The sequence below is a fragment of the Numida meleagris genome, chromosome 2 (assembly GCF_002078875.1).
Source record: "Numida meleagris isolate 19003 breed g44 Domestic line chromosome 2, NumMel1.0, whole genome shotgun sequence".
Lineage (NCBI taxonomy): Eukaryota > Metazoa > Chordata > Aves > Galliformes > Numididae > Numida > Numida meleagris.
The window spans coordinates 20,830,301-20,845,456 of record NC_034410.1 but is presented as its reverse complement, the minus strand read 5'-3'; positions in this window follow the sequence as shown (position 1 = coordinate 20,845,456).

Genomic DNA, 15,156 nt, shown 5'->3' with positions numbered 1-15,156 from the left:
AAGCTGAAAACAGAAACAACTTGCCACCGGAGGTGTGATGTTGCCACCAAAGAATAAAAAACCAACAGTCACAAAACCCGGATCTTCCTTTGAAGTGCTCCTCTGCACAACGCTGTGTACAACTCTGCCCTCAAGGATTTACTTTTGCCACCAAACACTACACTGAGAACTACACAGAAACGGCAGGTGTCCCTACAGCCATAAAAAGTAAAAGCATTAAATCAAATTGAGCCAGTTCCTCTATCATGCTACAAGACTTGTCCTTCAGACATATTGAAATCAATAATGCTTTTGGCACATGTGGTACCTGTATACAAGTAAATGCATGTGATATGTGTATAAGAATACATCTTTTCCTATGTACTCAAATGCTTTTTGTTGAATATTTTTCATCATACTTTGATCATATTATAGTTGCAGGTAGAAGTCCTAACCATCACGCTGTTTTTACAGTTGGAATATCTCAAAAATAAATCAGTAAAATGCACACGGAGAGATCTCAAGTATGTTTTACATGAACTATAGCTTTAGTTTTGTTTACATTTAGTCACAATTTTTAAAGTGAAGTTTATTTAAAATTACTGAGGTTTCAGTTTAGCCTAACATCTTAAAAGTTTAAATGGGTCTCTTATTTCTTCTTGTACTAAGAAAAACTACAGCTCTTCTACAAAATAATTAATTCTAAACACTTAAGTCCATTTCTTTTTCACCCTTAGTTTTCTACTTAGAAACTGCGTTTCATTTTTTTTATATTAAAGATCCCTATCTGAAGTACCTAGGTAATATTTAGAAAGATGTGCATGAAAAGGGATGGAAAGCACTGAAGAACAATTCATTCTCTATAATACCCTTAGACTGTGCTCCTACAGTCCAAAAAGTCAACCAAGTTGTTATGCACCAGGGGAGGAGTGGTTTCTAGCTCACAGCAAGCCCATTAAAAATATTTCTCTGCACAGACAGCGTCTTGGGTTTTCTTCCATTCCTACTCAGTACCTATTTCAGCAATAGTTGCAAAATTAGCAGGATGTATGCAAGTAGATGTATGTCTTAGAATGACAAATAAAGGCAAATAAAGCCTTTCTCTTTTATGAATGTTTCTCTGCTTTTACATGTTGAGTGGCAACACTGGCCAAGTTCCTCTAGGCTCTCTTCTGCTCAATACTTTTAATTTCATTTCTCCACTGTCCTCAATCAGTCCTAAAAGATACCAAGTTAGCACTGGTTCGAATGTGAAAAAACTAAATGATTTTAAAAGATATCTTAACAATCTGGTACACTAAATACTACCTCTCAAAGATATATTTCCTTTCTACATATATCCAATGTTTTTGATTTCTTAGTCTTGGCTATGCTGTATTGCTTTGTATTAATAAAATATTTAACATGATGATTTATAATACTATTGCAGAATCTGTTTTCACGCAATTATTTCTTCTACATATTGCTTGCTCTTCAGTGAAGTAAAAATCTCTGATATTACCCAATAATGATGGTACTGTGAAGAAAACACCAACTAATTGTGTGCACTGGAAGAGATATTTTTTAAAAGAAGTTAATATTTTGTGTACCTTCCTCCCCATCTTAAATAGAACTCATATTCTGGTATGTCATACATATTTATTTTATATTGGTGTGTAGTTTCTATGTAAAAAGAAAATAGTTATGACAGACATTCTTACAGATAAAATCAAGCAGTGATGTACTTAGACTGAAAACATCTACTTTGGTATTTTGCTAACACTTCAGATATACCTCTAAGGAATTCTGACTTTTTTCTCCTCCTTTTAGAGGGCAAAAGCAACAATTTTAAGATTTTCTTTATCTGATTTCTCCCCCGTGTTTAAAGGCCATTCTGAGGCTCTTGAATTCTGGCTCCCTTTTGCAGTGAACTAACATTAAGTAATGCAGAAGAGTTATCATTTGCTTATCTATTGCTCTGACTGGCTTGTCCATGAGGTTTTCAAGTCTCATCAGGACAGAGAAGTATTTTAACAGTTATTTCACTTCTTTTAATGAGTTTTTTTTTTAGAATATCTTGCTGTTAGTTGATGCAGTTTCAGGCAATTTCTCCCATAGCCTGCTCTTCTTGTTTAATATATTTGAGAAGACTTTAAAAGGGACAGTAAGACAAGGACAGCTTTGCTGCCTTTAGCTCTTCAGCTGGCGCATTTCTCTGACTCTGGGACCATCCAGTGTGTGCTGCGGGTGGCATTACAAGAAGTACAAGGCATGGTTAAGAAAGCTGTTGATGAAGATCAACCGTCTATTATGCTTAGCTGTGAAAGTTGAAAAAGAGGAAAAAAAGACCAAGCAAACAAACAAAACAAAAAAAAAAACACAAAAAGCCCTTCACTACCTGCTTGTCCTCCAATAAACAAATAATCTAGCATTTAAAACTTTAAATTGACTATTTTACTACCAACAATCAAAACTTAGGGATAAAACATCTTATTCAAATAGCCAAAGCTTGGGGAAAAATATTAAATTAAAAAAAAAAACCAAAACTTGATATTCTTCTCATCAGACCATGATGAGGAATAACAACATTAAGACACACTGGGTCATTGTTTTTCAACACTTCCTCAAACAAAACTCAAATTAAGTTCTGTCATCCAGCAGTTACTTAGATTTACAGATTACTGAAATATTTTATTTCTAGCCTCTTTTGAACCAAACTATCAATACCCAATGTCCAGCACTAGTCAGAGTACCACAGACCACCAGCACTGTCTTAAAATGGATTCAACTTAATAGTTTTTGAAATCAAGGGAAGTTATGCCACATAAAGTATTTGTTAAGTAAAGCTTATCACCAGTTAGTACAAAGTTCACTAAATAATTACTTTTCAAAGGGATCAAGGCAGCAATTAAAATAGTAAGAAAAGTTAAAATAGTAATTCTGGAAAACTAATATTTGGCAAAATTTTACTTTTTTTAATTCTAAAACAAATTACAAAGCAGGAAAATCTAAGTGGAAAGTAACATTAAAGAGTAGAGAAAAAGTAAAATAGGTAATACAAACTTTGTTATTAGAAAGAATATATTTTTAATATACTTTTTGAGCTGCAGAGCAATATAAAAGTTTTCTTGAGACCTTTTTAAGGCCTCAATGAAAGGAGTCTAAAAGATATCTTGTTTGTTTCTTAAGGTATCATCCATGGTCAATAGGTTTCAAAATGATCCTAGACTTGGTATTCCAAAGATACTTCAGCTTTACTCTGTCTAATCCTAAATTTAATGATTTCTTGACCAGCAACACAAAGAAGCAGTCAAAATTAACAACCAGAGGTTTTCTAAGGAAAAAGTGATTCTGAAGAGAGAAACGGGTCTTCAGGAGTATTTTTTCTGAGCAACAGGGTGACCATGTTAAGCACCTCTTTGGCAGAAAGATCAAGAATCAAACATATTAAGTATTATATCTGTTTATGCTGCTCTATTTTTTTACTATTTCAGCTTTTGTAATAGTTCAGGTCAAATCTGAAGAAAAGAATAACGTTTAGACCATGGAAATATCTTTTACTACCAAATAAGGAGCAAATGAAGCAAGATCAGAAAGATTTTTTTTTAATACTTTATTTATTTAGTTAGTATCTAGAATCAACCCAGAATTGCAGGTGCTAAAAAGCTCTCCAGAAGCAGAAAAGTAAAAAAGATGGTGAGACTTGTCATGCAAAAAGCCTTCCTGACAAAACACCACTGGTAATGACCAAGAAGACAGTTTAAAATTTCTGAAAAATGAGTGGCTTCAACTTCAGTCTGTACTCCCAAGGATTGGAAAGCCATTGTGTGTAAGTAATTTTTCATAGTTACAACTGAATAGGTGTCAGACAAAGAAGCGAGGCTATAAGGTGCATAAGTTATTAATGACTCCTATACAAACTACAAAACTATCACAAGAGTAGGTTCTTTTAACTTTTAAAAGCATGCAGTCAACTAAACAAATTTATTAAAAAAAAAAAACAAACGGCGGGGACGTTACCAACAACAAAAAACCTAACAAACAACCCATGTTTTTTCCTAAGATTTGCCATGTTGGATTTCAGTTTCATGTTTTAAAGCAAATATTGTCACAAATATTTTAAAAAACATCTACATTCATCTTTCAGAGGACTCTCTGAACAACAGATCCTCAAAGCCTTATCCATATTAAGAGAAGAAAAAATTGTCATTTACTGTTGAAAACTCAGTAGAAAACCGAGTTGCTTTCAACAGCAAGCTCAGTGAGCTCTTCATCCAAATTAGACAACACTATGCATACATATATGAGGTGAAACTCTTAATTGCAGCACTCCCCGCAGCAGCTCTCCTCCTCCCAAAATCTCTTTTCTCCTTCTGCTATTTTTACCATTTTCATGTATTCCTAACATCATTTTTCTTGTTTCTTCCTTACGCTGTGATTTTAATGCTTTTTTCCAGCACTTTTTCTTACACTTGAAAATGCTTTTCTTTCTTTTGTGTTGCAAATGATCTGTCTTTTCAACCCAATCTTTTCTGAGCTCACTACTTCTTGTGAAGTGGTTTTTAACCCTCTGTATTTCTATCATACATGTCTAAGCTGAACCATTGGTATTTGATTTATGTCGTAGGCTCTAGTTACTCTCCTGTGTATTTGCAGCTACAAGTCATTATCTGAAAACCTGGGATTGAATCAGTGACCTCCAATAAAGAACAAAAATCACAACTCTCTACACTCCACAGCTATGCCTGTGACAAATTCCCATCCTTTGTCCTGAATGGATCCACTGAGGCATCAGGAAGACCTACCTACATGCTAACCATTCCAATACTCCTTAAAACACTGAGAACATTGCTAAGCACCAAAGATAACAGGAATACACATCTACTCAGCAGCTCATTAGACTGAGCACAAAGTAGGACTATGTGTTAACGATCATAGTATGAATTGGCTCAAAATGGGAAAAAGGTATTTATGCAGAAATTGGAGGCATGCCAGCTTCTGAAACATTTGGACATTCTCAAGATCTGCCAGTAGCTGTCCTCATTGAGTCTTTTACTACCAATATAGTGGTAGAAGGTCTACTTGCTGGCCTTGACAAGTTCTGTTCCAGCTGAGCTTCACCTTTCCTAAAATCTTCCAATATACTTGGACAGTATTTCTAAATTCCTCTTTTGCAATCTGTCCCTTTTCCTATTTCCAGTATGTTGCTGTTTGCAGTATACATTTCAATTCCATGAATGGTGCCTGAAAAAAAAAAACTCCAGGTAAAGCTTTTGACCATCTGCACAGAGGAATATTATTGGTACTTTCAAATATAATCCCATTTTATAGGACCAAATTTTTCTGTGCAGCCACTCATTCAGAAGCCATTATCAATAAACATTATGCCTCATGAGATGTGACAGACAGGTATCTCCATTTTAATTCTTTATCCTTTAAGTCAAACATTTTGTATTTACAGGTATCTCAGATAACTGAGCAGGGCTAATTTAAAATTATACTTTCAAAAGGTGGGATAAATCTTCATATGTGTATACACATAAAAACATAGGCGTCTATTTCTGGATACAAGCCTGACAGTATATATATTACAAACTGAAAGTCACAAATTACAGGAGTTTTTTTTACGATGCTTAGCGTATAGTTAATATATCATTCATGGAAAGGAATAAAAGAACAGAGCAGCTTAGCAGAACAAGGTGGCATTTACCACTGGAATGATAATGTGCACATCAACAAAGCGTGCCTGATTCTTTGCAAATCGTTTAAATGTAATACTCTGAATACCCTGGAGCTATTTGAAAAATGTGGTACAGTGCAGAAGCAATATCAGAAGCAAAGACAGTATTACTGGTGCCGATAGCAGCACTGGAAATATTCTCAAGAGGGCCTCAGAGCCAGCAGAGGAGGTAACTTGGTGAAAAAGAAGTCAGAGACTTTTGACAGGTAAGGGTACCACAAAAGAAAATGCATGCCTGAAAGAATGAGAGAAAGTGGAAACAACTATAATACTGATCATTTAATGAAAAAAGAAAAACTGTTTTCTGGACTACAGTCAGGCAATAGCAGACTGACAGTAACCCACAGCACACAGTGTTTCAGTGTGAGACCATCACAGGCTAGGTGCATGGGATTCATCATGGCATTCAAGTCTCCGTACGAAAGGCTCTGAATACCTGGGGTGATATCCACACTTAGAGTTGCAAACACAAAACCATCTTTCCCATGAAGTTTCAAGAAAAGTTAGGCCACCAGACAGGTAAAAGGTTATGTCACCCTGAAATCACTTTTCTGTGCAGTAAAGTCACTGTCAAAGCAAGCACAAGTAAGAAGACAAGTAAATCCTAATCTTTCACAAACAGATATTTTACATTAATTTCCTTTTTTTCTTAACTAAGGCATAAGACTTACATAAGTAAATACATAGCTGCATGGGTGGCATTGACTTGAGCAGAATGCAGAAATCAGAGTTTCTCATACTGCTTCAGGGAATCACAACCTTTAGACGCAGAGAGCCTGACATCTCCTAAAGTGTTCTACACTGACGAAAGAAAATGATCTCCTGAAAAATCCCAACTCTTACAAGAAATTACAGGAACAACATTACCTCTTTCTAAAGACAAACAAAAATCACCATGGTATATCAGTTAGAAGACATGATAAGAAAGAGAAAGATAAATTTGTAGAAATTAGGAAAATGGCTCACTCAAGCTTCAGAAAGATTTAGCAAGGGAATCTCCATCTACCCTTTGCTGTCCACAAGTGGTTAGAGGGAAGACCTATACATGTTGTGAAACAGTTTGGCATATCAAGGTGACAGGGAGAAGAGTTCTCATCTGCAGAGCTGGACTCCCTGTGCCTTTTCTTTCAGTCAGAGGAAGACTGAACTGGTTTCACATATTCTCTTTTGCAATGTTGGCAGCTACTTGGTTGGCTTAGAATTTTATTAAGCTGTAGGGTACTTCCTCTAATCAGAGCAAGGAATAGTGTTGACAGTGGACTTCGTTTTATGAGGAAACATTTAAAAAGGCATCCTGACATTCAAAAGATATAAATGTTAGTTCAAATTGAACTGCAGCACTCTGCATTTCTCATTCATTTTGTCAGGTACTGAGACAATTTGCTTGGGGAAATGAAGCAATAATGTCTGAAGGCCTGATTTTTCAGAGGTGTAAAGAGATATAGCTCCAGATGTTACCACAGGAATCTACAGTGCTCACTGGTTCTGAAAATTGGCCTGCATGTATAAAGCCTTACCTTGCACTTGTCTAAAAGGCACATAATAGAGGGCAAAAAGTAAATAGGGTACTTTCAAAATAATCCTTCTCTTGCCTCCCCTTCAGGTGTAAAATTACAAACATGTCACATTTGAAATGAACACCTGAGGAAATAAATTTGTGTGAGATTTCATTTCCATCTCTTGATAGAACAGGCGTTCACTTATACTTCAATTACTTGCAAGGAGAAAGTCTTCAATTAATATGACTTCTGCTACCACTTCATACGCAGCTGCCCTGGAAATCTGAATTGCCTTTGGCCATGCAGTTACTCTGACTCGAGGCATCTGAGTAAGCTTGTCTTACGGAACCTTGTCTTGCTTTGACATAGTGCAGTCTTCTGTGTACATTACGTGCTGTATGCACTGAGCAGTACCTAGGTGTAAATCTTCCATCATATGTAGTGTAAATACACATACAGTCAAAGTTATTTTCTCCCAGAAAAAAAGTTCTTCCAAACATTTACCTTTCTAAGTGTTAATGGTAGGAAAGCCACATTTAACACGTTTTCATCACAAAAGCAAAGCCTGCTTCTAGGAACATGAAATATGAAGCGATTTTGATTCTAATGGCTAAGATAAGGAATTTCCTTGAGATGAAGAATAAAAGCTTGGATTTTCAGAGTTAGTACCAACCTTTGAAGACTTCAGTAGGTCTCTTCAGACTGCTAAAGTTAAGACTGTCAGCATTTCTGTTTAAGTCTCAAGTCTAGTAAAAGTGTTTTCTTTATTGCTCTCTGATGAGCATGTATATCTCTACAAATCAGACCTCTTATATCATAATCTCCCTATAAGTGTACTTGGCCATTGCAGTAATAACTTCAGTATATCTACATTTTCTGCTCTAATTCAGACAGCTATATGGAATTTTCATATAGGTAACAGGAGCAGAGCAGACCACTTCAGTGGCAGATACAGTTCACTATCATTCTGAAAGCGGCCTTCAAAACGAAAGGAATACCACAGTGATCAAGTACAGAATGACAGGCTTTAGGTGGCTTCATGCATTTAGTCCTACTTGTCTTGCCTGTAGGACTTACACAGCTCCAAGGGATGGCTTTCTTGAAACCTAATTCTATAAAACAGGAATGGTGGGTACTCATTTTATCCATATTCTGTTCCTTCAACAACATCATTATGATACAAATGCAGCAGTCAAAATACAGACACCCACTCCACTGTCTTTATTAAGGTTTTCACCACCCATAAAATGTATTTTTCAAGTGGTTTGAAGATAGAGTAGTTGCAGTTACTTCCAAACTCTAGATACTTCCAAACATTTTAAAAATCGAGTCAATGAATTAAAGCCTGTCCCTTGACTTAAGAAAAGAAGAATTATTTTTTTTAAGAATTTTGACCACTACAATAATTAATTTAAAATAATTGTATTGTTTTCTGTGTTTAGGACTGTTTTTATATTTGTTTATGTAGCTGCCAACTCACCATATGTTTTGGAAATATGCATTTGCATTGCATTGAGATCTGAGTAGATACTTTTCTAAACATACTCCTCAGTTTCAAATCCTGCCCTGCTAGAGCGAGTCCTGCTCCACTGTGATAATGTCAGAACTTACAGCTTTTGACTTTGAAGGCTTCTCTGCAGACACAAAGCCTCAGGTAGCTTAGAGCAACCACAATGATCCCACAACATCCTCAGACACACGGTGTGTGAAATCAAGCCTCTTCTAATGTATGCCAGAGGCCAGACTGGCACCTGGAATACCTTACAGGGACTCCAGGTGATTTTTTTTAATACTTCCTTTAAACTTTAATTCCTTATAGCTCTGTACTGACAATTAGCATTTGTCCTGGAGAGCATTAGGGTCAAATAGTTTGCTCAGGAATAGCAATTTAAGAGTTACTGGCTATCACGTGCATGTTACCACCCTTCAAAGCTAAGCTTCAGGTACAGATAGGAAATCAATTTAGTTTAAACCACCACATCACAGCAGACAAGAATTGGCTTCATAGCCCAGCTTAGAGGTGTGGATAGAATCATAGAATCATTAAGGTTAGAAAGGACGTCTAAGATCATTCAGTCCAACAATCCACCTGCCACCAATACTGCCCACTAAACCATGGCCCTCAGTACAACATCTAAATGCTTCTTGAACACCTTCAGGGATGGTGACTCAACAACCCCCCCTGGGCAGCCCATTCCAGCACTGGACCACTCTTTCAGGGAAGAAATTTTTCCTAATATCCAACCTGAACCTCCCCTGGCACAACTTGAATCAATTCCCTCTAGTCTTTGCTAGTTACACAGAAGAGGCCAACACTCGCCTCTTCACAGTCTCCTTTCAGGATGATGAGCCCATCAGAACTGCTGCACCTTGACTAGTATATGAAGAGAACACGCAGACTTTAAGAGTTTGCAAAATGAAAACTTTGCTGTAAAATTAGTATTTGTCTGCACACATTCTGCATATGCTACTCTATGGATAGAAGAAAGACTGCTGAAATGTCAAGTGTTGTAACAGACTATAAAAGTTGTCATTTAGGATTTCTAAATTCCACTGTTTTGTTTTAGCATTTACTGTTTTTTAAGAAGTAACTTTTATTTAAAACCATAAGCAATGAATAACTGGAAAACGAAGAACAAGAAAACATGATAATCTGAGAATCAGCTATCATAAATAAGATAAAACTCCATTACCAGAAGTACTTTTGTTGGTGGGCAATTACTGTCAGTTATCTTCAGTATTTGGGTGAAAAAATGATGACTTTAAGAAAAAATTTTGCTTGTGTCATGTCTTTCTTGTAAGGAATGACTCCCCTCTTCCTTCTAGTTCCTTCTTATTACTGCATCTGTAGTAGAAAACAGTAAATTATATTTTTATTTCATTTTCTTTGATAACACCTAACAAAACCTCAGCCTCAGTCCCAGAAGAAAATGAGACACCAAATGCTGAGGAGAATCTGTGTCTCAAAGGCAGCTGTCTCTTGAGGATTACTGTCTCCCAGATTCCTCTGTTCTTTAATTAAACTCTATGTATCCAAACCGAAACACAAAAATAATAACTTTTCACCTGTTATTCAACTCAGAGTGAGAGATTCATACCTGACCTATCTTATTCCCTGTAAATTCAAAAGGAAACACCTCTCCGATTTTTGCTTGTTTCCACACTGGGGAAAATTTGAAATAAATTTCATTGAATTTAAAACCTCAAATAAGCAACATATTTTAATTCAAAATCCATACATATTTTCATTTTCTTCTCCTGTATTTAAGGATCTTGAAAACAATATTTATATTCGTGAAAACCATAAGAATTTTGTATATCTGTTTCTAAGTGTTCAAAAGTTATGAATTATAGAAGATAAATTATTGTTACAGTTTCATTGTCAACAACACAGGAAAAGAGTTGGTGTATTTTTAAGCATTTGCAATCTGTGTGCTGCAATATATTTCAGCTCCTGCAATGCTTTGCTTTAAAGCTTTCTGTATGAATGTAAAAAAAGATGGTACTTGGCACTGGGATATCAACTGCCTACTTGGAAAATGATTAATTTAAGATAAATAGATGCTGGCTTCAGCTGCACTGATTGTATTTCCTATCCCAATGCTGCAGAATCAGTGTTTCCACTCAGATGTTGTAAAACATATGCAGGAGTCATTCTTTTCCACTCACAAACCACAGTGCATCACAGATTTAATCCTGCTCTTCTGTACTCTGTGGCTGAATTTAATTTTACTTCTTCCACAAGCCTAATAGACAAAAATGTCTCCTATTTATTTTAACACATAAACTTTGAACTCATGTTATTCTGATTTCAACCCACTTCAGTTTCTTGGCTTGATCACAAGTAACAGAGCTTAACTCCATCTACAAGTACATAACAGGATAATTTAAAGAATTTGTTAAAAATTTACGAAATTACAACATACCTAACCAAAAACATGTGTGACTTCTTAGTGATTGCAACACTTAAAAACATGAGAAATATATAAAGTCACGGAAAGAAGAATCTTGTTTTGTTTTTGTTGTTGTTGTTGTTGTTGTCACAAAGCAACATTGCAAATTGTTCCACGGTAAAATATACCTTTCAAATAGATGCCTTCTAGAAAAACTAATGGCTTGGAGTCACATTATATTGCACATCTTTCAAAACCCTATCCGGCTGAGTTTGGAGCACTTCTCCACTTCACAACTAAGAACCCTAGATTGGTTTACATCTGTATTCCTCTGTCCGTAGGAAGACTCACTCACCATAAACTATTAAAAATTCAGCAAGTCAGGGTAGATGTGGAAGAGAAGAGAGAGAAGGAAGATAGCATCAGGCAAAACAATAACTTTATCTCACAAACAAAATTGAGATCGAGCAAACTAGAGGCAAGTGGAATGGTGCAAGTTAAGGTCTAGATATCAGTACAGTAGTATCTGCTTTGGTAATGAGCTAAGCCAGAAGTCAGGATTTTAACAGTATGGGACTGGAAGCCACATTATCTTGAGGAAGCGTCTGCATCACTTTAAAAGCAAAAGCCCGCTCAAAGTGAGTGATAACTTCTCACCTCTTTAAGGAATGACATTTCCTTTCTGACAAACAGTGTTTTGCCTCTTTATGCATCACTATTTCCCAGCTTATACAGATTTTTCTAAAGGAAAACTTAACATCTCATTTGGGAAGAAAAAAGTGCTTTGTAGATCAGCTTGAGAGTTTGCCAATCTTTCTTAGTGTACTAGACATGCTTCCATTTAAAATGCATGTTTTCTTTTATGTCTCATCTTCTCACGATTATCTCTGTGGATGAGGTGAGGAAAATTTCCCCTGAGATGTACCAAACAATATCCCTCTTCATATGAGACTGGGAAATCCTTACTGACATGGAGGAATTAGTATTGAAACAGCTACCTCCAGTGAGCAGCCCACAGCACCAGCAGGTGGGCAAGGCTGCTCTTGATTCTCCATCAAGAATGAGAGGGACTGACTTCCTGTATCCTTGAGTTTATTTTTATTATTTTTTATATTATTTATTTCTTAGAGTGGGACGTCTTGAAACAAATCAAACAAAGGATTACTAATTATTTGAGAAAATTATTTTTAAAACACTGATATTTTATTTGTGCTAGGAAGACCATCAAATTCTATCAATGGAGTCTTTAAATCCTTAAATCCACGTTTGCATTTGTGACAAAAAAAAAAGAAAGAAAGGAAGAAAGAAAGAAAATAAATATGCTGGCACTGGAATTTAGTGTTGTAGATGAAGTTTTAACGAAATTTACATAAATAAAGTCTATCTTCTTTTCTTTTTTTTTTTTTGCCAAAATCAGAAAGCACCTGTGTATGTAAGCAAAGGACAAAGAGGCAAGAAGTAGGTAGGGCTGCAGTACTTCTCAGCAAGCGAGTTATGAAATTGCAAGTTTGGAGGCTGGGAATAACCCACCCACATTACACTGATCGCAGTAGTGTACAAGAACCGTAGTCATTACGAGAATTCAAATATGAGACAGAAATGAAAGCTAAAATCAATTTGTACTGGCTAATCCACAGCTCTGATCCTTTCCAGTAGTTCTTAATGTGTTTTCACAAGAAGATAGTTCACCAAAAACAGGTCTTCCATTTTATCGAGAAATTATATTTACAGAGTATTTACCAGGCACAGCAGTAACAATGGGGGGAGTTGGCAAGGAGGACAAGGAATAAAGTTACCTAATCTGTTTTTTTTGTTTACAAAGGAAGAGTGTGTCATATTGTATGTATTAGGTTTAGGACCTGCATTGTTCAGAGCTAGCACCTTCCAGTAAAACAAACAGCTCCATGGGATATTTTTTTCTCTTTTAACCCTAAGCATGTCTTAGAAGTAGGTTTATGTAAGCACTAGTTAATAACCTTGTTCTCAAGCATTTAACTACGGAAAGATTTAGAACAATTAGAGATGAGTCATAGAAAAAAAAACTCAGACTGACCTTTTTTTTTGGAGCAACTTCTACAGTTTTTCATACCAGTCAGTATGCAATAAGTCAGATACACATTCCTTGAGTTGGATGGAAAGAAAAAAAAAAGAACTATGTCCATTTTAACATTATATTGCTCACTATTAGCCATATGAGTTCTTAAAACAAACTCCAGTATTTTTATTTAATGCATTATTTTAAGCAGAGGTAAGATTCCTGTGAAAAGCCTGGAAACTTGCCTACCCAATCACAGAAAAGACAGCAATAAAGACATGAATGTTGGGAACCACCTATAGAGAAGAGGGATCATTTTACTCTGCTTTCCCATTTATTTTCTTCCCAGCAGTATCCCAGCCAGGGAACCCATTAGTGCCGCACAGTGATTCAGAGTTTTAAGCATTTGTCCAAAATAATCAACCTGCAACTAGCAAACCATGTTATGTATACTGCCAGCATCTAGCAGATGATGACAAACTTAGCTGAAACTGCTTCCTGTAATTGAGCGACATATGTAATGCAAAAAAAAGTAATTTTTAATTCCATGCATGACTATTTCTTCTAGTGTTTGGGTGGGTTTTGGTTTTTTTTTCCCCCGAATAGTGGAAGCAGCACCTTGAAAATACCAATATGTTAAGTCGTATCTGTTGTTATCCCTTGATAATAAACAGTCTGAGGAGCAGCTCTCACCTCTTCCAGGCAAAACAGGCCGGCTGAATCACTTGAAAAGATTCCTGGTATGTTACTTTGTCTTGAAAGGTTGCTTTTTTCTCTCTGTCTTGTGTCTTACTTGAAGTCAATAAAAGGATGTTGTACAGAGCTAGAATGATGTCCACAGGCAGAAGCAGTCTCCTTTCTGAGCTCCAGAGCAATTCAAACCCTTTGGAGTACCTCCTTACAACTCTTCTCCTGCCTGGCACTTGCTTGCTAAGTTATAAGACAGTGTACAAGTGACTTACAGTCATCCAAAGGAGACGTATCTACAGCCAGGATTACTTTGTGGGTATGGACCCACAGTGCAGCAGTTGACATAAAATTCTTAAGGGAGATGCAGGTTCTGGGAAGCTCTGTTTTTAGGTTTCTAGGTATTCTTTGCCATGGGTGGAAAAAATTAAGCTTCTTGAGGGAATTTCTAGTTGTCATTGAAGGTATAACCACAACTGTAGGACGGGCGAAGAGGTCAGAAAATGGAAACAGCATATGGGCTGACCTTCAGGCAAGCCAAGCATAGTTTCCCAGCAATCATCTATTTTACATAGTTACACCATGCACTAGAATTACTGAAAGTAACATTTTAAATACCAATCCTCTGGCATAAAGATGCAACCCTGTAAAAAAGCCTCATTGATGGATTACTATATTTCGAATTTCAGATGCTGAAATTAAAGATACATAAAAATAGAAAAATGCTCCCTATAATGGTACTGCATCTCAACCCATATAATTCCACATGCAACATGGGCATAAGTCTGTCAGATTAAAAGACCTGATGTAAGTCAAATTATACCCTGATGTAAGCCATATTAGCACAGTGCAAGGCACTCCCTCCAAACTGAAGAGATAGTCATAATATTATTGAAAAACAGCAGTGACATCAACAGGACGATATGGGTATAAACCTGGACAAGCCAAGGTGAGATTCTGGACATGCGTTTTCTATCTAGACATCTGTTCATTTCTAATAAACACAGTAATCATCAAATAGCCTATATTTCAGGATCTAGGCCATTTGGCACAAAGAACTTTCTTTATTCATGATGTTCAATATTCTGTACATTTAGCAATTACGTTTTTAAGTGAAAAGTGAGTTCTTGTTTCTGAATCTTGCTGGAAAGGTACAAATATCACAGCCAATTTTTTTCTCCTAGGAAGCACTCAGATGCTATCAAAACAAGGCAAATACACTATCAGTGAAGCTAAAGAAGGCTGATGAGCTAAAAGTTAGCTACCAGTGAAAGTCAAATTATCTTTATTTGCCCTGAAATCTTATGCAACAACAACAACATAAAAAAAAAATCAAAAGTTCAA